Source organism: Scyliorhinus torazame, chromosome 3 (assembly GCF_047496885.1).
Source record: "Scyliorhinus torazame isolate Kashiwa2021f chromosome 3, sScyTor2.1, whole genome shotgun sequence".
NCBI lineage: Eukaryota > Metazoa > Chordata > Chondrichthyes > Carcharhiniformes > Scyliorhinidae > Scyliorhinus > Scyliorhinus torazame.
This window is the reverse complement of record NC_092709.1, coordinates 320,361,487-320,386,548: the sequence shown is the minus strand read 5'-3', so window position 1 is coordinate 320,386,548 and position 25,062 is coordinate 320,361,487. Positions and strand designations below refer to the sequence as shown.

At 48.7% G+C, this 25,062-nt stretch overlaps 1 long non-coding RNA gene across 1 annotated transcript in view; it reads left to right on the top strand.

Annotated features, from left to right (window-relative positions):
* The first annotated feature begins 11,475 nt into the window (after positions 1-11,475).
* LOC140409630 (uncharacterized) overlaps positions 11,476-25,062 on the top strand; it is a 52,369-nt gene continuing 38,782 nt past the window's right edge. The window contains exon 1 of the long non-coding RNA XR_011940446.1: positions 11,476-11,611. This is a non-coding gene — a long non-coding RNA (uncharacterized lncRNA). The remainder of the gene's footprint in view (positions 11,612-25,062) is intronic.

Sequence of the window (25,062 nt, the reverse complement as noted above, 5' to 3'; positions counted from 1 at the left end):
AATACACCCCATGAACGTCTTTTTGCCTTCCCCAGGAAGTCCACATACGGGGCATCACTCCTGACTTGGCTCACAGCTCCGGGAACAGTGCTTCTTCGTAAACATGTCTGACTCCACAAGGTGGACCCGTTGGCGGAGAGGGTGCACTTGCTTCACGCAAACCGCCAGTACGCCTACGTGGCGTTCCCCGACGGCCGCCAGGATACTGTTTCCCTCAGGGACCTGGCACCAGCAGGTTCCACCCCCACACCCCCTCCGCCCCCGGCGCCACCCTCCCCTCCCCCGTCGCTCCCAACAGCACCCCCCCAGGACCATCCATCCCCCCCCTGCCTACGTCCGATGCTGAAGAGGATTTTGGCATGCTCCCGGAGTCACCATCGACCAGATCAGCACCAACATCGCCGACACCACTGCATCGCTCCCAGAGGAACATCAAGGCCCCGGACCGGCTAAACCTCTAACCGGTCCACCGGACATCAAAGGACATTTGTTTGCTCAAATCTTGTAAATATTAACTCATTGTTGTATATAGTTATCCACCACCCCCGCCAGACTCAATCTTTAACAGGGGGGTGAATGTGGTAAACCATTGTTGCACCTGTATGAGGTGATGTATGGTAGGACCTGTACCACAGGTTCGCCGGTAGTCCCTGCCTGCTGGCTCTGCCCAGGAGGCGGGGTATAAATATGCGTGTCCTCCAGCCAGCAGCCATTTCGCCAGCTGCTGTGGGAGGCCACACATCTGATAGCAATAAAGCCTCAGTTGGATTCAACTATCATCTTTGTCCAATTGATCGTGCCTCAATGCCCAGAAGTGATACAATATTCCGGGTGAGGCCGAATTGATATTTTACCCAAGTTTATTGTAACTTCTTTGCTCTTGTACTCCCCTCCATCTGCCCTTATTAAAAAGCCAGTGCTCCTGTATTCTTATAACCACATTCTCAACCTGTCCTGTGACCTTTAATGTTTTGAACACATAGATACCCTGGTCCTTCTGCTCCTGTGACTCTATAAGAATCATTTTATGTGTCTCTCATGCATTCAGAACAAATCTCTTCACACTTCTCTGCATCAGATTTTATCTGCGTCTTGAATGCCCATTCCACTCACCGGTACTTTTGAAGTGCTACACTATTCTCCACACAGTTTGCAATGCTTCCAAGTTTCGTTTCATCCACAAAGCTTGAAATTGTGCACCAAAATCTCCTTCATTAATATGTATCAGGGAGAGGAAGGGTGGCAGCAGCTACCCCTGGGGAACTCCACCATCAATCTTCCGCCAGCCCCCGAAACATCCATTGACCATGACTCTCGGGGTTGGATTCTCCTGCCCCGCCTGCCGCAAGAAAGCCACGGATGAGCCGAGTACAATGACCTTGGGCGGGATTCTCCGGTCGCACATGGCCAGAGAGTTCCGCCCTCTGTTCCTGTCGCTCAGCCAATTGAATTGATCCATGTTACCACTGTCCCTTCTATTTCATGAGCTATAAATTTTCCTACAGGCCTGTTGGACAACTTTATCAAATGCCTTCTGGAAGCCCGTGTGTCCTCGACAAAATACTCCAGCAAGTTAGTTGAATGCAACTCACTCCAAACAAATCCATGTTGGCTTTCCTTCATTAACAAGCATTCACCGGAGTGACTGTTAATTTTGTCCCCAAATTATTATTTCTGGAAACTTTCCCACCACGCCGGTAAACCCTAATATCCTTTTTTGAACAAGAGTGTCAGTATAGTATAAATGGTTAATGTTAAATATGTAAATATATAGTCTACATGATAGTGATGTGAGATCACATAATTACAGAGCATGGAGAACTTTGTGTAAAGAGGACAGCATGGTGGCTCAGTGGTTAGCACTACAGTCTCATGGCGCTGAGGTCCCAGTTTCGATCCCGGCTCTGGGTCACTGTCCGTGTGGAGTTTGCACATTCTCTCCGTGTTTGCGTGGGTTTCACCCCCACAACACAAAGATGTGCAGGGTAGGTGGATTGAACACACTAAAGCTACTAAAATGTTATTTGTTAACACGGGAATTCTTCAAAGCTGAATCGTGTTATTAAATAGTTCACAGGCAACTGCTAAAGGTTAGTAGTCCTGCATAATGTTGGATTTTCTCTGCAGAGAACCTTGTGTAAAGACTACCTATAAGACCATAAGGCCAGAAGATATAGGAGCAGAATTAGGCCATTCGGCCCATCAAGTCTACTTCGCCATTCGATCATGGCTGAAATGATCCACGTCGTCATTTTCCTGCCTTCTCCCCATTACCTCTGATCCCCTGATTATTCAAGAAATCCCCTTATTAACCAAGAACGCCAGATTTGTGCGTGAGCTGTTGTTACCGACAGGGCCACAGACCAAGAGCTGGAAAGTGGAATCAGACAGAATAGTTCTTTCTTAGAATATAAGAACATAAGAACAAGGAGCAGGAGTAGGCAAATTAGACTCTGAAGTCTGATCAACGGTTCAGTACGATCATGGTTGATCTCATCATGGCCTCATCTCCACTGTCCTGCCCGTTCTCCGTAACCCTTCAACCCAATACTAATTAAAAATCATTCTAATCCCTCCTTAAATATACTCACTGTCCCAGCATCCACCGCACTCTGGGGTAGCGAATGCCACAGATTCACAAACTTTGGGGAAAGCAGTTTCTCCTCATAGATAATCAGCTCAATGTTAATAAAAGATAGTTTGCTGACTATATTGCCTCCCACCTTTGCTATGGTTCAAGGCCCATGACTACCACATATCAGACCAAAGACAGCAATGACAGAGTAATATTTGTAATTCTTCAGCCCTCTGCCATCACCTCTGTCCCTCTATTCCTTTCCTGATTTATCTTCAGTTCTTTATGTGCCTGTAAGCTACTTTACTGTTTCCTTTCTATTCCTCTGCAATTTACTTGCAAATTTTGTCTTTCCTTTCTTTTCTTTAACTTCTTTCTTAATCTTTTCAAATTTCCTTTTTGCCTCAGTAATTAGTGTCTGCCTTCATCTTTAGTTTCAATTGCATCCTTATTTCTTATTTATCCATGGTGACTTTTTACTGGCCAATTTGTACTTACTTTTTATTGGGATTTATTTCTCCTGAATTTTATTTCTCACTATTTTACAGACTTTCCACTGTTGTTTATTTCTTTGTTTGTTGTATATTTGCCCATTCTCGTTCCATTAAAATCACCTTTCGCCCAGTTTATTATTTTGATCTTATTTTCATTTATGGTCTTTGGTGGGATGTGGATTTTTTTTGGGCTGAAGCCAGCAGTTGTTGCCCATCCCTGATTTCCCCGTTGTGGGGAGCTGCCTTCTTGAACCGCTGCCGTTCATGTGGTGTAGGTATACCCACAGTGCTGTTAGAAAGGGAGTGGCAGGATATTAACCCAGCGGCAGTGAAAGAATGGCTATAGAGTTGCAAGTCAGGATGGTGAGTGACTACGAGGAGCATCTCCAGGTGGTGGTGTTCCATTTCACCTGCTGCCTCTGCCCTGATAGATGGTAGAGGTTGTGGCTTTGGAAGGTTGTGTCTAAGGAGTCTTGGTGAGTCAACATGGTGCATCATCTTGGTACACACTGCTGCTACTGTTCATCAGTGGTATCATAGAATTTACAGTGCAGAAGGAGGCCATTCGGCCCATTGAGTCTGCACCTGCCCTTGGAAAGAGGACCCTACTTATGCCCACATCTCCACCCTAGCCCCGTAACCCCACCTAACCTTTTGGACACTAAGGGACAATTTACCATGGCCAATCCACCTAACCAGTACATTTCTGGACCGTGGAAGGAAACCGGAGCACCCGGAGGAAACCCACGCAGACACAGGGAGAAAGTGCAAACTCCACACAGACAGTCACCCGAGGATGGAATTGAACTCAGGACCCTGGAGCTGTGAGGCAGCAGTGCTAACCACTGTGCCACCGTGCTGCCACTGTGCGTGGTAGAGGTGAATGATTAAGGTGGTGCATGGGGTACATAGCCAGTGGGCCACTTTGTCCTGGATGGTGTCGAGGTTCCGATGGGTTGTTGAAGCTGCATTCATCCAGGCAGCTGGAGAGTAATGGCTGTGATACTGGGTTAGTAATACCAAAAGGTTGGATTAATAATGTAGTAGAATGAGCGTTCAAAACCCATTGTGTCTGGTTGCGAATTTAAATTCAACAACTTACATTTATGTAACACCTTCAACCAAGTAAAGTAGCCTCTGATGCTCCATTGGAGTGATAGCAAAGAACATTTAACACTGAGCCAAAAAGGGAGCTATTTGAACAGGGCACCCGAAGCTTCAGTTAAAGGGCACGTTCTATGGAGGGTAGGCAATGAGGAGATGTAAATAGAAATGAACAATAAGAAACGTGTAGTGTTGATGGACTTGGGAATGTCGTGGCAGCCAACAGGCGTGTGTGAACGGACACATGGAAACCTATATTGGCACAGTTACATAGGGCTGCGTGATAGAGCTTCGGAACAATGGAGAGCTGCCAACTCAGGAGACAGATCAAAATGAGTGGAATTCCTGAATCAAAATATTGGGGTGGGGGGGAAGAATTGTCATCAACGACCTCAGGTAGAACACAGTGCTTTCTTCCCAGCTGTGTTCTGTTCTGATCCCTCTAGTGCTGTGATATTGAAGGAATAACTTTATTTCAGTCCCAGCAAACATGGTTATTCTCCATGTATCCATCCTTCCGGCTCCAATTACAAACCAGCAACAAAATCTTCCAGTGAAGTCAGACATTCAAAGGGGTAAGTGATATTTAAATCTCACAATGTTACAAGGTTGTGGCCACTTCGGTCAGCAGTCCTCCCTATTTACTCAGCTTATTGAGAGAAGGTACGCTAAGAATTGGGCGGAATTCTTTCAAAAAATGACTAAGGGGCTGATTCTCCTCAAAAATGACTACGGCTGGGATGCTCCACTTCCCCCGTTAAAATCGTGAATCCCAATCGGGCAGAAAATTCTGCGCTGGTTCAAAATTGGGATCAGCGTCAGGCGGCAGACATGTCCCGAGTCTCCAGTCCCGCTCTGCCGGCCAAAATGAGCTTCCCGCCTAGAGTGGGTGGGAAGCCTCTAATTATGTGAAACTACCTCGTTTTCATACAATTGGCGGGCTTCAATCCTGATGCTAAGCACTCCCATTCTGCTCCACCAGACCCCAGTGAGAACTCCATCGGGCGGGCTTTGGTGCAGGTCTTGACAGGCGTAGACCTGGCACGATGGACGCTGAGGGGGGTGGGCAGGGCCAAGGTTCTTGGGTGTTGGGAGGGCTTGGGCTGAGGGTAAAGGGTTAACCTCAGGACTCTCCCCCCTGGGAAGGGGGTCCTGCGGCTGGACATTCCCTTCTCGCCCTGCAAAACCTGAAGATCACTCTTGGCATGGTGATTTCAGACAGCTCTCTGATCAAATCATCATCCTTCTTGTCTCCTTTGAAAACATGTCCTTTAAAGTGGTCTGCTCACTTTGAAATGCTCTGCTTGACAGCTGGTGAGCAATCAGTTCACTGAGGATACAAGCCAGGAAGCTGCAAGTATTTTCCCTTTACCCACATCAGTTCACTCACCCCATGCTTTTAACACTCAGCTTTTTGAAGTCCATGAGCCTTCAGAAAATACTCACAACCCTTGAAAAGCTTTGAAGTCCCCTGAGAGCCTTTGAAATGCTTTGTTTTCGTTCAATTTGATGGCCCCGTAACCTTAACTAGCCTTTGAACAAAGAACAAAGAAAAGTACAGCACAGGAACAGGCCCTTCGGCCCTCCAAGCCTGCGCCAACCATGCTGCACGTATAAACTAAAATCTTCTACACTTTCGGGGTCCGTATCCCTCTATTCCCATCCTATTCATGGATTTGTCAAGATGCCCCTTAAATGTCACTATCATCCCTGCTTCCACTACCTCCTCCGGCAGCGAGTTCCAGGCACCCACTACCCTCTGTGTAAAATATTTGCCTCGTAAATCTACTCTAAACCTTGCCCCTCACACCTTAAACCTATGCCCCCTAGTAATTGACCCCTCTACCCTGGGGAAAAGCCTCTGGCTATCCACTCTGTCTATGCCCCTCATCATTTTGTAGACCTCTATCAGGTCGCCCCTCAACCTCCTTCGTTCCAGTGAGAACAAACCGAGTTTATTCAACCTCTTGTCAAGGCTAATGCCCTCCATACTAGGCAACATCCTGGTAAATCTCTTCTGCACCCTCTCTAAAGCTTCCACATCCTTCTGGTAGTGTGGCGACCAGAATTGAACACTATACTCCAAGTGTGGTTTAACTAAGGTTCTATACAGCTGCAACATGACTTGCCAATTTTTATACTCAATGCCCCGGTCAATGAAGGCAAGCATGCCGTATGCCTGCTTGACTACCTTCTCCACCTGTGTTGCCCCTTTCAGTGACCTGTGGACCTGTACACCTAGATCTCTCTGACTGTCAATACTCTTGAGGGTTCTACCAATCACTGTATATTTCCTACCTGCAATAGACCTTCCAAAATGCATTACCTCACATTTGTATTGACAGCTTAATGGTTTTTGCATAGCAGACAAGAGCTTTGTTTATTTATCATTCCCTTCACAGTTGAATGGATCTGAAGTACCCCCCCCCCCCCCCCCCCCCCGTTGTTTCAAACTGCAAGATTATGAGAGGCATAGATAGAGTGGATGGGCAGACACTCTTTCCCAGGCTGGAGGAGTCAGTCAATAGGGGCATAATTTTAAGGTCTGTGGGGTAAAGTTTAGAGGAGATGTGTGAGGCATGTTTTTTACACAGAGGGTGGTGGATGCGTCGAACATGCTGCCCGGGGAGGTTGTGGAAACAGGTACATTGACGGTGTTCAAAAGGCATCTCGACAAATACATGGAAAGGATGGATATAGAGGGATACGGCACAAGGAAGTGCTGAGGGTTTTGGCCAAGGGTTCATGACCGGTACAGGCTTAGAGGGCCGAAGGGTCTGTTCCTGTGCTGTACTGTTCTTTGCAATGCTTATCAACACCCTTGTTCTAATAGACAACTGCAGGCAACTTCAGACATGCTAAGTGCTTTCAGTTGTTCTTTCCGAGGCGGTGTTTTGGTGTTTCAACTTACCTTCTTGATTGCACCCCCCCCAGCAACCGGGATTCACTGAGTCAGGAGAAAGTGTCACTACCAGGGGTTCAGTGTCAGGGGAAGTGCACTGTTGGCAGTGCCATGGGGTGCGGCCTGAAGGGGGGGCCGCAGTATGATTTCACAGGGACTGTTGGTCTCAGGGGGTTGTGGAGGGGGCTGAGGGGGGTGTGGCTGAAGGGGCTGAGAGGGTGGACTGATCGGGGTTCAAGGACAATTAGGGATCGGCAACAAATGCTGACCTTGCCAATGACATCCACATCCCATGAAAATTTTTCTTTGCAGATCTGCGGAGCCTTGCAGCATGGTGTACTGTCAGCGAAGTTACACTCCTAATAACATCACCAAGTGAAGACACACCTCCTGAGCTCAGCATACAGCTCAAAGACAGGTTTTATTATGATTTTAAATACTTTCAAATACTTTTCCAGTGGTCTGAAAAGGGCTGATATATGCAACAAGACAATTTAATTTGTTACAGAAAAGAACTCTCCAAATCTGCTAGTGATCTGACTATACGATTGTCCAGGCTTTTTTCCCTCCAAGTTTATAATGTTGATTTACAGATACATGAAGGGCTATGTGCACATTGATTCTGGCATGGTACTAGGTGTTGCGGTGTGGATGTATTGATGGTTCAAAAAACACTTTATTAAAAAAAGAACTGTCGTAATTATAGCTGGCAGATTTTAATACCTCATTAAATATTGAGAGACTGGGGCCTTGGGGATGTGGTTTTCATTTTCCTCATCTTCAGCAGAACATTAGCTGCATCCTTAAGACTCAAATTGATTTCCTTCCCACACTGTTTGAAGCAAATTTGTGAAGGATCGAAGAAATAGAATTATGCTTAGCTGAGAAAGCATGGAGTGGACCAGCCCACAGAGTGAGTGAAGAGTCGCTAAGCTCAGTAAAATAGAAATGCTTCAGAATCCAGATCATGTTGACTCAGGTTTATAAAATGATAATGCATCAATTTTCTTCCCTCCCACCCTCTGTCGCATCTGTTTTTCCCCCCATCAAGATCGTGAAATATCACTACATCATCCATTTGGAGAAAAACTATTCTGTGATCCAGTAATTATTGTTGTGGTAAGCACACAGCTTCCCCGAAAACAAAGATGGAACAGGCCATTAAAACGCAGCGTGATTTCACGGGGACCATTACAGCCGCACTATGTTCTCGTGAGCTGTGATCTGATGTTGTCATGTTGAACATGAAGTGCTGGCAGGGTTAACTTGATAAAACAGGCGACACGAACAGCATAGTATTGGATTTGGACAGATGATGAATAATTGCACTTTAATGAAAGACACTCAACCAATTACAGCAATCAGACAAGAATAGATTCAATCACAAGGAATAACTTCTTCAACAACGGTTAAAAATCACTAAAATAAAAACAGAAAGTGCTGAAAAGACCCAGCAGGTCTGGCAGCATCTGTGAAAAGAGAAACAGAGTTAATGGACTCAATTCTCCTGTTTCGAGTCTTAGTGCTCCCGCCACGGTTTCCCACTGCCGTTAGGAGCGATGCTGACCTTCCATTCAATTGCACTGAAATTTTTTTTTCCACAGGATCGGGTTTTACATTGGACTTCTGGGGGCAGGGCCTGAACTGTTGACTGGTCCTGTTCCTCAGAGATCCATTTTTAAATTGCTCCCCAATCTCAGAATAATGTTGCAGCTTCCCCCCCCAATCACTGGAATGGCCAACCCAATCCATAGAAAGGGGCCCCCAATCACTGGAAAGGCAGCCCCCAAGAAAGTGACATCCTGTTATGGGATTACCCATTCGGATCCCCTTCAGCCACCCCCCCCAAAAATCCGCCTTTCACCCCCCTCAGCACACCCTTGGCAATGCCGACTTGGCACCTTGCACTCCAAGAGAGGGAAAGGGGGTGAGTACCCTCCCTACAATTGCCTCCAGGGTACCCTGAAGGGTCCTTCAGGGGACGGTGGATCAGAGGGGCTTGGGCTGGCCTGACCTGGGGGGGCTCAGATCGGGGGTCTTTCCCAGGATCGGGGTCATTTTGCTGATCTTCCCATTTGAAGCCATAAAATTTATCAAGCTGCTTTTCAGCATGTCAATTGTCAGTTTAATGTCTTCCCTGATGTGTTGGAATCTTCCAGAATATCAATATTAATGATCTGCAAGAGGAAAGTGCAAGTTTTCTTTCTGTAGCCTTAAATCCTGAGTTCTGCCCCCACACTGGGTGTTTCTGCGAAGCTCTTCTGAACAAAGAGACAACCTCTTTAAAAAAAAACGCAGTTAGAAAGAACACCTGCTCAAAAGAGGAAGTACTTCAGAGTTAATGGATCCCTCGAGAGCTATGTAAATAAACAACGGTAAGCCTTGCTTTGCAATTGCCTGGACCTGTCAATCACGATGCTTGTAAAAGGCAACGGATTGTGAAATTGCATGTAACCAATGTAGTTCAAAGCTTTTAGAATTCTAAGCATGCACAGAGGCTTGAAAAAGTGAAAGGGCAATGATATTGACTGTGAAAAAAAGCGCTTGAAAGGTTTCCACCACATTAAAGAGAAGACGTTCACCTTATTCTTACAGATCATTGATTCACATGCTGGGAGGGAGTTTAAAGGTGACCCGTCATTGTTCGGTGGCGGTATCGTCTGGTTCCACCACTGTCAATGGGATTTCCCATTGAATCCATCTCCCGCTACCAGGAAACCCGTGGTGGGGGTTTGCCGCTGGCGACACCGGAAGATCCCGCTGGCGAGAATGGCTGGAAAATATCCCCCATTAACTAATAAATGTAAAAGATAATCAGGAGAAATGTATTTACCCAAATAGAGCATTGCATGTGGAGCTTGCTACCACAAGGACTGGATTATGGTAAACACCATTAGTGTACAAGATCAGGACACGAGGGAGAAAAGGATAGAAGGATACGTTGCTGGGGTGCTGGGGTTAGACGAAGATGGCTATTAAGAGGCTTTTATGGAGCATAAATAGCAAGATGGAAATGGCTGGGATGAATGGTCTGTTTTCAGTGCTGTAAATACTTTTTAATTGACAAAGTTGCACCGGATTCTCTTTTTCTACCTCGAGCTAACAAAGTGAAATTCAATTTGTGTTTGAAGTACCAAATCAATACCATTCTCACTTCTGCTTTTTAACAAACACAATTTGATTATCACGAGCAATCCAGAGTCAATTGTTTATTTTGGCTCACCTTCTTTCTTCCTCTTACACTCAATTTTGTCCTCTTGATTTTGGGAACTCTTTTTTTCTCTCTTACTGATGAATAGCTTCCCTTGCATCAATCTCCCTTTTCACTTCCCTGCACTGCTTACCTATTGTACACAAGTACTGTGTACAATAGCAGATTATTGAGCACATTTCCTCCCACACAGCGCCCTTCAAAAAGACGTGGTATTAACTGTGCAGAGGTTTGCACAGTTTAACCTTTCACAGTGTATGACCATCTCTAATTGAACAAGCCCAGTGTTGGCATGGTTGCTCTGTACTCGGTTCATATATTTTTTTTGATGTATTTACAATTTAACAATGTTTCTTCCTTCCTCTTAGCTCGATTTATGCTTGTGAGGTTCAGGGTGCGGTGTCAGGTCACGCTGGCAGCCTCCAGGTTGTGTGGGCGATGAGGCACCTCGCATGCAAGACACCCATTTCAGACCCTAAAACAGGACCTCAAGGAATTTCAACCATCCGCCCACCACTAGTAGCATCATTGCTACCATCCCGTCACTTTGCTGTTCTATGCATGGACTCAGGACCCCTTCTGTGAAAGGAGCCCTCCAGTTTCATAGGCTGCCACTGTTTTTGGCTTGGACACCAGAAGGATTGAACTAAAAAAATGACAGAAATCAAGGTGAATGTTGACTGAAGAACAAACACAGTTCCACCATTCCACACAATCACCTTTGAGGGAAATTGCCAGCAGTTAATTAATTAAAATCAATCAATCATTGATGCAGTCCTCGCTATGATGTCTGGTTCTGCTCGAAATTGTTAAATTGGTAATACAAATGGATCAGCTGAAGCCATTGAAGTAATTCATTAACCATTAATGACAACAAAATGCATCATTGATTCAATAAGTCCTTTAAAGCTTGGGATGAAGGACATCAGGCATGAATTCCGGAGGATGCAAAGCATGTCAGAAACATTAAGTATGAAAGCTCAGCTTCAGACAAACATTTGCCAGACCTTGGGCTGGATTCCCCGTGACATCACGCCGAAATCAGAAACGCGATCGGCCGGAGAATTGGCTCCGATGCCGAAATCGGGCTTGATGCCGATTTCGCGCAGATTCGGCATTCTCCAGACCCCCCAACTCCATGAAATTGCAGCGCCCACCGCGCAGCCCGGAAGTACAGTATGCATCTAATTATCTGCCTGACAACTGATTTTCCGGGGCCTCAGCGATTCTGCGCCTCGGATGGGCCGATTTCTGGATGCCGTGATTCTAATGTGCTGTAAAAAATCGTGAAGCTGGTGAACTGGCTTAGGCGGCTGCGAGAGGAGGTAGGACTGTAGGCTCCAGTATCGGACACCGGCCACGCTTTCTGTGTGTGTGGGGGGGGGGGCTGCTAGGGCCGGGGGGGCGGGGTGCCTGCCAGGGCCGGTGGGGGGCGACAAAAGTGGGGGGGGACAGCCCGAGCGGCCGCGGAGCTCCCGAGCGCCATTACGGTGGCCATCTTGCTGGCCGCCCACCCTGGCCCCTGGATGGACGCACAGAAAACGGCCGTATGAGTGGGCGCCTGCCCCCCTCCCCGGCCATTCCACTCAACCGCTGACACCAACCAGGGCCACACCGACGGACCCTGTGAGGGCTGTGCCATCAAATGGTGGCCCTGGCAGCAGGGACAGGCACCGGGACCAGGGACACCGATGGGGCCGTGGTGCGGAGGTGGGGGGGGGGGGGGGGGGGGGGGGGGGCTGGGCTAGGGTGCGCGGTGACAACCGGGGCCATTGTGCAAACCACGGTACCTGGTTGTGCACGGGTATATGCGCCATGATTACATGTTTTCCACTCACCTCCTGCAGGTAATTATGTTCGGTCATCAACCAGCGATGTTGCCTGCCGTGGCGATGGCTGCTGCCCTGCATGCAGCCCTGTGGCAGTGTGAGCGGGGGCGGCTCAGAGAGGAGGGGGAGGCTGTTGCAGAGGAGCAAGCTGCAGAGGGACAGGTGCCAGCCGCTCAGGCTGGAGGGCCGGCCGCCCGACAGGATGAGGGGGAGGAGGAGGAGGTGGTGCCAAGGAGGCATCGGATGAGGGCACGCGTATGCTGCGACCACATGCCCTTTAGGACCTCCCGGACCGGGCATGCAGGAGGAGACTGTGGCTGAGTAGAGAGACAGTGAGACACATCTGCCACATGATGACAGACCTGGGGCCGCATGGGTATGGGGGAGGACACCCGCTCCAGGTGGCCCTCAACTTCTACACGCTGGGGTCTTTCCAGTCGCCAAGTGGGGACCTGTCCGGCATCTCACAGTCATCGGCTGCACAGGTGCATCCATGCCGTGACTGACGCCCTGTATGCCCTTGCGGACCGGTACATCCAGTACCCAGTGGACCGCTCCCACCAGGATGCCCGGGCAGCGGGGTAATCGATGGGGTGCATGTCGCCGGGCGGCCATCGGCGGATAACAGGCCGCTGTTCACCAACCGAAAGGGGTACCACTCCATGAATGGTCAGGTGGTCTATGACCACCAGATGCGGATCCTGCACGTCTGCGCCCGGTACCCGGGCAGTGTGGATGACGCATTCATATTGGCACAATCGTTCATCCCGGATCCCAGCATGTTCGAGGGACACCCCCCACCGGCTGCGGGGCTGGTTGCTGGGCGACAGGGGTTCCCCATTACGGTCGTGGCTGATAATGTCGATGCCCAGGCCACAGGCCGATGCGGAGCACCGCTACAATGATGCCCATTGTGCGACCAGGGGCATTGTTGAGAGGTGCTTCAGGGTCCTGAAGATGCTCTTCAGGTGCTTGGACTGTTCTGGACGGGCCCTCCAGTACGGGGCAAGCAGGGTCGGCCCCATCGTGGTGGTCTGCTGCATCCTCCACAATATAGCAATCTGTGCCCTAGCCTCTATAACCCAACTGTGCCCTGCACCCATGCCAACTTAACTGGTGTCTAACTTTCTGGTCTTACGGGCCCTACCACTATGTCTTTGTGGTTCCCCAGACGGTACAGCAGGAGTGGAGGTGGACTGCTGTGACTCCTGCCCTGTGATCCCCGTTGGTGCACGCCTCCTGGGCGGCCTGGCCTGGATGGGCCCAACTGCTCCTCGGATGTCCCAGTTGGCATGGTGCTGCCCTGTTTTGGCCTCCGCCCACCAGCTGCACCAGAGACAGGATGTGGCGGGGGGGGGGGGGGGGGGGGGGGGGTGGAGTCCGAGGTGCTGCAGTGTTCCGGGACCTCCCCTGCAGGAGTCACTGGCATGGGGCCAGCACCTCCTCCTCCCTCGGGGTGCCCGATGGCCCCCGGGCTTCTCCATAGGATGGGGGTGCGAGCGGAGCCATTTCCCGAGGCCCCCCCCAAATCCCTCAGCAATGGCCTGCTGTGACTCAGCCACCCTGAGGAGCGCCGCTGCAATCTCCAGCTGGCTCTGGAGAGGGCAGCCCTGACCTGGGCCTCAGGCCCCGCCTGCACAGAATGCCCCAGGCCATGCACACGCTGACCCATGTCCGACACCGTCGCCCCCATTGCCTCCACCGTGGACACCACCCGTGTGGTTTCAGCCTGGATTGGCACGATCCCCTGCTCCTGCAGGCGGTTGGACTCCTCCACCTGCCTCTGCAGGTGCTGGAAGCCGGCCGTCATCCCCTCTTGTGGGCCTTGAGTCTCTGCCTGCACCTGCACTGTGGCTGGGACTGGATCTTCCAGGAACCTGGGACCCATCTGGGCGGCAGCTAGTTCCTGGGGCAAGATTGCCCTCCGACCATCCGGCCCCGCGGCTGCTCCTACCTCCACCTGCTGTACTGGAACGACTGTATGGTGCGCATCAGTGAGTGTCCCAGGAGCCTCTTCACTAATTTGCCCAACTGAGGTGATAGTCCCGAAGATGATGGACAGTGTTACAGATAGCAATGACAGAAAATCAGTGTCCTCCTCTGACCCAAACTCCGTGGTGTCCTGGGTCATCTCGGGCAGACAGCTGGTGTTCCGGCTGCTCTCCCCGTCGGTGCTCGGCTGGCTGGGGGGCACCGGCACTGGATCTGGCTGGGGGCGGGAGGTCTCGGATGGTCCTGTAAGATACAAGTCAGCACGTATGGTTAGATAGCAGGATGGGGGTGAGGCTTGGGGTGGTGAGGGCTGGGGTGAGAGGGGTTGGGGTGTGGGGTGAGCAGGTTGGGGTGTGGGGTGAGGAGGGGGGTTGGGGTGAGGGGGTTTGGGGTACAGGGTGAGGTGTGTGGAGGGTTGGGGTGGGCACATATTTGTCATGGGGACACGCAACCAGGCAAGGGATCTCACTTTGTGGTGCGTCTCCGACCTCCGCGTCGGCGACCTCCCTCTCCTCCGGCCCGCCGACAATGTCTAGTGCCCTCTGCTCGGGAATGGTGAGGGGGCACAGGTCTGGCGGTCCCCCTCCAGTCTTTTCCTGGCGGTTGTGCACGGTCATGTCCTGGGGGTACAAACACAAACAGCAACAGTGTTAGTCGGCCCGACGTATGCAGCCCGGGGGTTGGGTATCTGATGGCACGGTGGCCAGGGCACCCAGCCATTGTGGCTGGCATGGGTGCAGCCATGTGGGTCAGGGTAGGGGTTCGGCCGTCCCCCCGGGGGCGGTTTGGGGGTCCGGGTCACATGTGGGTGCTTGGTGCCAGGGGCTCAGTGCTGGGTAATCACCCTGGCCGTCCTGAGGAGTTGTGCAGTTTTATTCTGCACTGGTCTCCAGTCCAGGCCATCCTGATGCCGTTGACTGAGCCTCCCACCTCCGCCCAGGCAAGGTGAACGATGGAGCCTGATGACCTCTGTCCTGGCCCAGGGTACAGCACCAGCCTCCGCTCCACCATGGTGCCAAGGAGGTCTCCAGTTTAGCATCCTCGTAAATTTCTTCTGCACTCTTTCTAGTTTAACAATATCCTGGAGCTGGATGGAGCAGACAGGAAGCAAAAGTTGGAATAAATGGGTATTTTTCCGATTGGCAGGCAGTGATTAGTGGGGCATCGCAGGGGTCTGGTCTTGGACCTCAACTGTTCACATTATATATTAATGATTTGGACGAGGCGACTAAATGTATTCTCTCCAAACTTACAGATATACAAAGTTGGGTGGGAGGGTGAGCTGTGAGGAGGATGCAGAGATGCTTCAGCGGGATTTGGACAGACTGAGTGACTGGACATATGCATGGCAGGTGCAGTATAATGTGGATAAATGTGAGGTTATCCGCTTCGGTAGCAAAAATAGGAAGGCAGATTATTATTTGAATGGGTGTAAATTAAGAGAGGTGGATAGACAGCGATACCTTGGTGTCCTCGTGCATCAGTCGATGAAAGTAAGCACGCAGGTTCAGCAGGCAGTAAAGAAGGCAAAAGAGGATTTGAGTGTAGGAAAAGAGATGTTTTACTGTAATTGTATAGGGCATTGGTGAGACCACACCTGGAGTTGTGTGGAGTTTTGGTGTCCTTATCTGAGGAAGGATGTTCTTGCTATGGAGGGAGTGTAGCAAAGTTTACCAGACTGATTCCTGGGATGGCGGGACTGCCATATGAGGAGAGATTAAGTCGGTTAGGATTATATTCATTGGAGTTTAGAAGAGTGAGAGAGGATCTCATAGAAACTTACAAAATTCTAACAGGATTAGACAGGGTAGATTCAAAAAGAATGCTCCCGATGGTGGGGGAGACCAGAACTTGGGGTCATAGTTTGAGGAGAAGGGCCGAAGAATCCAGACCGAGGTCCCCGGCTGTAGATTTTCAGTGAACGGACTCTTGGACCTGGCATGGCTCACACATCAGTGAAGGCCAGTAATAGCTTACCAAGAATCATAGAATGACACAATCATAGAATGTACAGTACAGAAGGAGGCCATTCGGCCCATTGAGTCTGCACCGGCCCTTGGAAAGAGCACCCTACCTAAGTGCCCACACCTCCACCCCATCCCCATTCCCTGTAGCAACCCCACTTAACCTTTTTGGACACTAAGGGCAATTTACCATGGCCAATCCACCTATCCTGCGCATCTTTGGTCTGTGGGAGGAAACCGCAGCACCCGGAGGAAATCCACGCAGACACGGGGAGAACGTGCAAACTCCGCACAGACAGTGACCCAGCCGGGAAGCGAACCTGGGACCCTGGCACTGTGGAACAACAGCGCTAACCAATGTGCTACCATGCCGCCCATACCTCAACTCTAAGTTTTATTTACATTGTATGAAACTAGAGAGTGCTCTGGATTGAAGAGAATTATGGATTCAAAGACTCTCAAAACTTTGAATACCTGCATCGTGTATCTCCAGTTTTTCACCCCGGTTTAGGGACATTACTAATGTTGCTCAGCCCACAGGTAACCGACATGGTTATGGCTCCAGCTGATTGAGCTAAGAACACATTCTGCCTGTAGGCAGATGATCTCCCCTCCGGGTGATTCAATGTTCAAACTGAAAGATTTCTGCTAAATATAATAATAATATCAATTAGTGTTACCATATATTCCCGCTGCCTTGATTATTTTGTTCATCGTTGGGGCCTGAAGAATCTGAGGGAACTGGACTAACATCGGAGGAGTTGTGCTCATTGTGGACTGCCTCAGCAATCTTGTGATTTGAAAATTGTGTAAAATCATCTCCCTCCCACTGCCACGCACATTAAGCCCTCTCACAGCTGGTGTCTCTGATGATGGCTTCAATACCTACTGTTTAACAAATGGTTTGAAAAAAAAAGAACAGAAACAGACAGGGAAAAAACACACAGTAAATTCCAGCATGATTCTAACTCACTGCCTGACTTCAAAGAGGTTCTGAAGGTAATATTCAATCTTCATTACAACAGCGACTACACTTTAAAAAGTATTTAATTGGCTGTGAAGCACTTTGTGATGTCCTGAAGGCATGAATCATAGAATCATAATTCTCCAGCTTGTGGGGAAGATATAGAGAGGCAAAGTTGCAGTGAAATTACAAGGACATGTCAGAACGATAGAACAGTGATAATATGGGATCTTAGTGGGATAATAATAATTGTGTTAAGGACGGAGAGGGAGAAGAGTGCTTGTAGTGTGTTCAGGAGAATGACCAGTCCATTGAAGAAGGAGGCATTGTCGGACCTGGTTCCGGGGAATGAGATTGTTCAAGTGGATCAAGTGTCATTGGGGGAGCATTTAGGAAACAGTGATCATAGTATTATTTCATATCTATGGAAAAGGGGAAAAGATCATTTGGAATTTAAAAAAAACTTAATTGGAGGAGGGCCAATTTTAGTGGGGGGGGGGGGGGAGGTGGACTTGATTCCATTAAATTAACATGAAAAACCTGCAGGAAGGAAGAAATGGTCAAAGATATTTGGCATTGGCTAATATCTAATAATAACAATCTTTATTGTCAAAAATAGGCTTATATTAACACTGCAATGAAGTTATTGTGAAAAGCCCCCAGTCACCACACTCCGTGCCTGTTCGGATACACTGAGAGAGAATTCAGAATGTCCAATTCACCTAACAGCATGTCTTTGGGGACTTGTAGAAGGAAACTGGAGCACCCGGAGGAAACCCATGCAGACACAGGGAGAACGTGCAGACTCCGCACAGATAATGACCCAAGCCGGGAATTGAACCTGGGACCTTGGCGCTGTGAAGCAACAGTGCTAATAGGATTAAACAAACTAAACCTTTCTAAGTATGACTGCTGCTACTATGACTTGCATTAATCACAGTAAAATATCCCAAGTTATTTCACAGGAGCAATTCCGAAATAAATTTTAACATCAGGGCGCATGAGGAATTATTAGGATCAGTGCGCCTTTCCTTTTTACAATTCATAATGACTTGGATGAAGGGACTGAAGGTATGGTTGCTGAATTTTCTGATGACACAAAGAGAGGCAGGAAAGTAAATTGCGAAGAGGACGTAAGGAGGCTACAAAGGGACATGAACAGGTTAAATAACTCGGCAAAAACCTGGCAAATGGAGTATAGTGTGAGCAAATTAGAAATTGTGCATTTTGGCAGGAAAATGAATAAAGGAGCGCATTATCTAAATGGTGAAAGGTTGCAGAGCTCTGAACAATCTCGCTGTCCGAGTGCACGCATCACAGAAGGCTGGATTACAGGTACAGCAAATAGGAAAGCGAATGAAATGTTACACTTTATTCTGAGGGGAATTAATTAATAATAATAACCTTTTATTGTCACAAGTATGAAGCTACTGTGAAAAGCCCCTAGTCGCCACATTCCGGCGCATGTTCAGGTAAGCTGGTACGGGAATTGAACCCGCGCTGCTGGCCTTGTTCTGCATTACAAACCAGCTGTCTAGCCCACTGAGCTAAACCAGCATCTACAAAAGTACTACAAAATTAGGGACGCTGTGCTTCTGTTCTACAGGACCACATCTGGTGTACTGTGTACAGTATTGATCTCTTAATTAAAGGAAAGATGTAAATGTATTCGAAACAGTTCAGAAAAGATTTACTAGACTAATCCCCAGAATTAATGGATTGTCTTATGAAGAAATGTAGCAGAGATATGTTTGTATCCACCAGAGTTCAGAAGAGAGAGACGACCTGATTGAAGCATTTAGGATCCGAAGGGGTAGTTGACAAGGTGAATGTAGAGAGGATGTTTCCGCTTGTCGGAAAATCCAGAACTGTTTAAAAATAAGGGGTCGCTCATTTAAGACAGCTATGAGAAGAAGCTTTTCCTCTCCGAGGCTCGTCAGTCTTTGGAACTCTCCTCCGCAAAAGACCCGTGGAAGCGGATACTTTGAATATTTTCATGGCAGAGCTCAGATTCTGAATTGACAAGGGGGTGAAAGGTTATCAGGGGTAGGCAGGAATGTGGTTGAAGGCTACAATCAGATCAGCCATGATCTTATTGAATGGCGGAGCAGGCTTGAGGGGGCCGAGTGGACAACTCCTGCTCCTAATTTGTCTGTTTGTATGTGGTAAAAAGAGGTAGATTTTAAGGAATGTCTTCAAGGAAGTGAGGGGGATTGATTGTTTAGGAAGGGAATACCACTAATTTGAAGAGAAATCAGAAAATATTAAGCACAGAATTTCAAGAAACCCATCAGATTTGAAACGTTGGATATTCTCAATCTATTCTTCCACACAATTGGGTCACTATGGAATCATTTTATATCGGAATACTCGTATAATTTCAACTGAGAAAGTGTGGCGGATTAAAGTTGTGTATTTCCGAGTAAATAAAGCATCAGCAACATTCTTGTGGATGTGTTATCAGTCAAGAACATTGGAATGTATTCTCCCAAAATGGGGCTATGTCCTTTTACGCTGGTGTTTCACCCCGGACTTTCCATATAAAAATTTACAGTGATTCTCCTACCTGCAGGGGGCTGGCAGGGCCCCAGAATGCTTCTCGCAGCTCTGGCTGCGGATAAGGTCCCCCGCACTTCAGGTTGGGAGTCCGCGCGCGCACACGGCGGCGGCCTGCAGCGGCCACGCCGTGCGCCATGGCGGACTCAGACCGCGGACCAACATCGACAATGTAGACCCCCCCCCCGAGATGCAGGGCGCCCGCAGATCCGAGCCGCCCGATCGCTGCCCCGGCCTCCCAAGAGGATTCCCCCCCGGTGCTCGATCCTCCTGCCCCCACCAGGGCAGCCACGGGCTGAGTCCGCAGCAGCCACTCGAGGTTCCCGACCGGCAATACGTGGTTAGAACCATGCCGGGAACTCGGCCAGTTTTGCCCGGAGAATTGCTGGGGGGGGCCTCCAATGGCCCCCCAGCCGCGCCGCGTAATCCGCGCCCGAGCGATTCCACGGGGACCGGAGGATCGCGGGAGCGGTGCCGGCTATGATTCCCGCGTAAAGATCGATTCTCCGCCCCTGTGCCATATGCGATTTCGGCGCGGGGCTGCGGAGAATCCCGCCCATGATTTATGAATCTCTTCTGCGCAGCCTGAAATTTCTAGAGACCTGGAGATTATGCTGCAGTTGTATAGAAACTTGGTAAGGCCACACTTGGAATATTGCGCACAATTCTGGTCGCCACACTACCAGATGGATGTGGAGGCTTTGGAGAGGGTGCAGAGGAGGTTTACCAGGATATTGCCTGGTATGGTGGGTGTTAGCTATGTGGAGAGGCTGAATAGACTCGGACTGTTTTCATTAGAAAGACGGAGGTTGAGGGGTGAACTGAGAGAGGTCTACAAAATTATGAGAGGCATGAGTAGAGTGGATCGGCAGGCATTTCCCACGGTGGAGGGGTCAGTCACCAGGGGCATAGGTTTAAGGTCCCTGGGGCAAAGTTTAGAGGAGATGTGTGAGGCAGGTTTTTTACACAGAGGTTGGCGAGTGCCTGGAACTCGTTGCCAGGGGAGATTGTGGAAGCAGATACATTAATGGCATTCTAAAGGCATCTTGAAAAACACATGGATAGGATGGTATAGAGGGTTACGGCACAAGGAAGTGCTGAGGGTTTTGGCAAAGGTTGGTCTCATGACCGGTACAGGCTTGGAGGGCCGAAGGGCCTGTTCCTATGCTGTATTGTTCTTTGTATGTCCATATTAATAGCTTGAAGTCTATCTTGCATGTGAAACTAATACACTTGGCAAGTCAATATGTTGCATTTTGGGGGAAAGCTGCCCAACTTATAACTGAGACATTGCACGGTGGTTACTACAGGATTTTGTAACAGCTGTTAAATGAAGAGATGACTGTTCCACAAAATGACCCTGGAACATTCCATACGCTGGGACTTAATGTTAAAGATGAGGAGGCTGGATGCGGAGAAGGCATTCAGCCAGGAGGAGTTGGGGTATCTTTTTGAAGTGTTGGAGAAGTTTGGGTTTGGACCTGGGTTTATGTCGTGGTTGTGATTGTTGTATGCGGCCCCGTTTGCTAGTGTTTTCAACAACACCATTGTAGTCATCTCTGTATATGTATATAGATAAAGGGTTAATCTGTAGTCAGTACAGCCAGATGATCACTAGAGGGCAATACTAACAGGGGGTATAAATACAAGCTCAATCTGTTTTCCCGCTTTCTTCAGGCGTGTTGTAACTAGAGAACAGAAGTGTAGAGTTAGATCAGAGCGCAATATAATATTCATAGTTTAATCTAATTCTATCTTGTTTAATTAAACTGCTGGTAAAAGTATTAAAGAATCAAACCCACAAGTTAACTGATTGGTTACTCAATAAATGATTTGTTATCACTGGACGACTTTGAGTATAACTTCTCGGCATAAACAAATGAGTAACATGTATTACTCCAAGGAATATAACAACCATGAGCTCCGTGTCTTTTGGGGGTGCACCAGGTAGGGGTGTCCAAGGTCTCCATTGCAGTTTGTGTTGGCAATTGTGACATTGGCCATTTGCTTTGAGGGCCTCATATGTGAGGAATGGGATCATTAGAGGTTGGGTGGAACATAGGGGTGTCTTTAAATGCAGATGATTTTCTGCTGTATGTTCGGGACCCCATGTTCGTCAATAGAGAATATTCTGGGTATTATGCCAGAGCATCGGTGCCTTCTCTAGATACATGGAGAAGAGTGAATACTTTGGGGTCAGTGTATCCGGGAGGGGAGCCAGATTTGGGCGGTTTGCTGTTTCGGTTGGCGGGGTCTGGTTTTCAATATTTGGGGGTCCAAGTGGCAGAGGGTTGGACGCGGCTTCGGAGGTTGAATTATACAAATCTGATGGGTGGAGTTACGGTGGACTTGCAAAGGTGGGATGGTCGCCAGTTATCGCTGGCAGGCCGGGTCCAGTCAGTTAAAATGAATATCTTGCCAAAATTTCTATTTTTATTTCAGTCTCCCGATGTTCCTGCCCAAGTCTTTTTCTGAAGGGTGGACCCGCTCATTTCCGGCTTTATTTGGGTGGGTAAGGTCCCGAGGATATGGAGGATGATCCTTCAAAGGGAGAGGCAGACAGGGGGTCTAGCACTGCCAAATCTGTTGTTCCAATAATGGGTGGCCAACGGGAAGAAGATGTTGGGGTTGTGCAGGTACCCGGGGCTCTCCGGGTTCAGCTGAGTCGGGGTCATGTAGGAGGACTGGTTTGGGGGCATTGGTAACAGTGCCACTTCTGTTTGGCACCAGCAAAGTACTCAACGAACCCAGTCACGGCCATATTAAAAATATGAAGGCAACTCCGCCAGCATTTTAAGTTGGAGGCAGTTTCAAGGCTGGCTCCCATTTGTGCTATCCACCTGTTTGAGCCGGCAAGGCTAGATGCCACATTTGGTGCATGGAGAGAGAGAGGGCTGGAGAGAGTGGATGATTTATTCTTGCAGGGACTGTTTGCCAGCCTGGAGGAGCTAAAGGAGAAATTTGGGCTGTTAGGCCCGGACATATTCAGGTACCTCCAGGTGCCAAGAGGTTTTTTTTTGGATTTCCTGGTGGTGCCGCCATCATCTATATTGGAGAGGATTCTCTCCAGTTTGGGGTCAGAGGAGGGCAGTACTAGCGGCATGTATGTGCAGATCACAGGGGAAGAGTTGAGTTTGGTGGAAGGGGTGGAACTTAAATGGGTGGAGGAGTTGGGGCCAATACTGGAGGAGGTGGTGTGGAGTGAGGCGTTGCAGAGGGTGAATGCTACGTTGTCATGTGCTAGACTTATCCAGCTAAAGGTATTGCTTCAAGTGCACCTCACTAAGGCGAGGAATAAGTTGTTTGCCTGAGGGGGTGGAGGATTGGAACAGCTGGCACGAGTTTGTGCATGCTCGTGCGTTGCCTTCTCGGCGCCCGCCCCAACGCAACATGGTGGAGACCTACAGGGGCCCGGCACGGAGGAACATAGGCCCCCACTGGGATAAGTCCATCCGCCGATCGGTAGGTCCCGGTCGCGGGACATACCACCATGGAGGGCCCCCACCCCCCTGGAGTCGGATCCCCCCCTCCCCCCCCCCCCCACCAGGCCAGCCCCCGCAGCACGAACGGCGAGGTCCTGCCGGGTAGGGACAATACGAGAACGGGGGGACTCGGCCTAACTCGGCGGAGAATCGGCGGAGCGGCGTCGGAGCGGCGTCGCGTGATTGGCGCCCCCTGAGCGATTCTCTGACCCGGCGGGGGGGGGGGGGGGGGGGGGGGGGGGGCGGGGGGGTAAGTAGGGGCTTTTGTTTTTGTTTTGTTTTTGATGTTTCAGGCTGTGTTGGGGATATGTTTGGAGGTGGTGTTTGGTTCAGGGTTTTTTGTTTCTATGTTTTGCAAGTTTGTGTAAAATGTTAAACATTTAATGAAAGTATTTCCAAAGAAAAAGATGAGGAGGCATTTTCTGTTTTATCATAGCTTGTGAGTTTTAAATGGTCATGAAGATTTTTTTCATTAAGTCATGAGTTTGGATTCTGAATTTTGATAATGTGAATAGAGTTGAGCGACAGATTCCATTCCAAATCTGCACTGAGGCAGATTTGCATCTGTTTCCATAGCCAGTAATTCCTGGAACAGGTCACTAACCTGTCACCAGGGGCTTATAACTTGAGGGGTACCAGTCCGCATCATGCATGTGTGACTGACAAATTTTGAATTCTTTACCCGTCAGTCTGGCCTCAATAAAACTCGAGATGGATTTGTAGGCATAGTATTATTTATTTTTACCCGACTTGCAAGTCTGACTCGCTTCACAAAAACCCAGAACACAAGCAGCCTCCTGGGTCTTCAGAATCAAGGGCTATTGGAGACAAAGGAATCTCTACAAATACATTCAAATGGCATCAAGTTTCACATAAACGATTCCCATAGGTCATCCTATACCCCTCCTGACCTGGCCATACATCCTAATTGGCTCACTTCTTATTCCTTTCCCCCGGCCTCTTGTTACCCAGCATCCTTTTCTCCTCCTCTACTAGACACCCCTCCCCCTTCCATGCCATGCTTTCTGAAATCCTTTGTCTGTGAACTCATGAGAATTAGACCGGCCTACATCTACATTACTGTAACTAATATATTTAAACTAACTATTTTATATCACATTCATCATGACCAAGAGTCTCTCCTGCTTTTACCATCAGTCATTGGCATATTGGAATGCTCAACCTGTCTGGCCGCGTCATGAGCACACCTTCCTTGGTCATCAATTTTGGGGTGAGACTTGAACCCGGAGTTTCTGGTTCAGAGGCAGGGATGCAATGCATTGTGCCACAAGCATGATGGACAGATTAGCCCATATTTTACTGAATGGCAGGACAGCCAGAGACGCTAAGTGACCGACTTGTATTTATATATTCTGAACCGGCAAAAATCATCCATGAAATGGATCAATTATTGTCAATCCGGGCGGATAAAGGGAAATCAGTTGATTTGGATTTCCAAAAGACATTCGATTAAGTGCCACATAAAAGTTCATGGTGTTGGGGTAAATATATTAACGTGGATAGACGATTGGACTAATTAACAAGAAACAGAAAGTCAGCTGAAACGGGTCATCATCAAGTTGACAAACTGTAATCATTGAGTTGTCTCAGGGATCAGTGTAGAGGCCTCAAATATTTACAATCTATATCACTAATTGGATGATGGCAACAAACACAAATGCATTGTCGCCATATTTGTTGATGCTAGGTAGGAAAACAAGTTGTGAGGAGGTCCAAAAGAGTCTGTGAATGGATATCAATAAGAACATAACAACATAAGAACGAGGAGCAGGAGTAGGCCTTCTGGCCCCTTGAGCCTGCTCCCCCATTCAATAAGATCATGGCTGACCTTTTTGTGGACGTAGCTCCACTTACCCACCCCCTCACCATAACCCTTAATTCCTTTCCTGTTCAAAAATCTATCTATTTTTCCCTTAAAAACATTTAATGAGGTAGCCTCAACTGCTTCACTGGGCAGGGAATTCCACA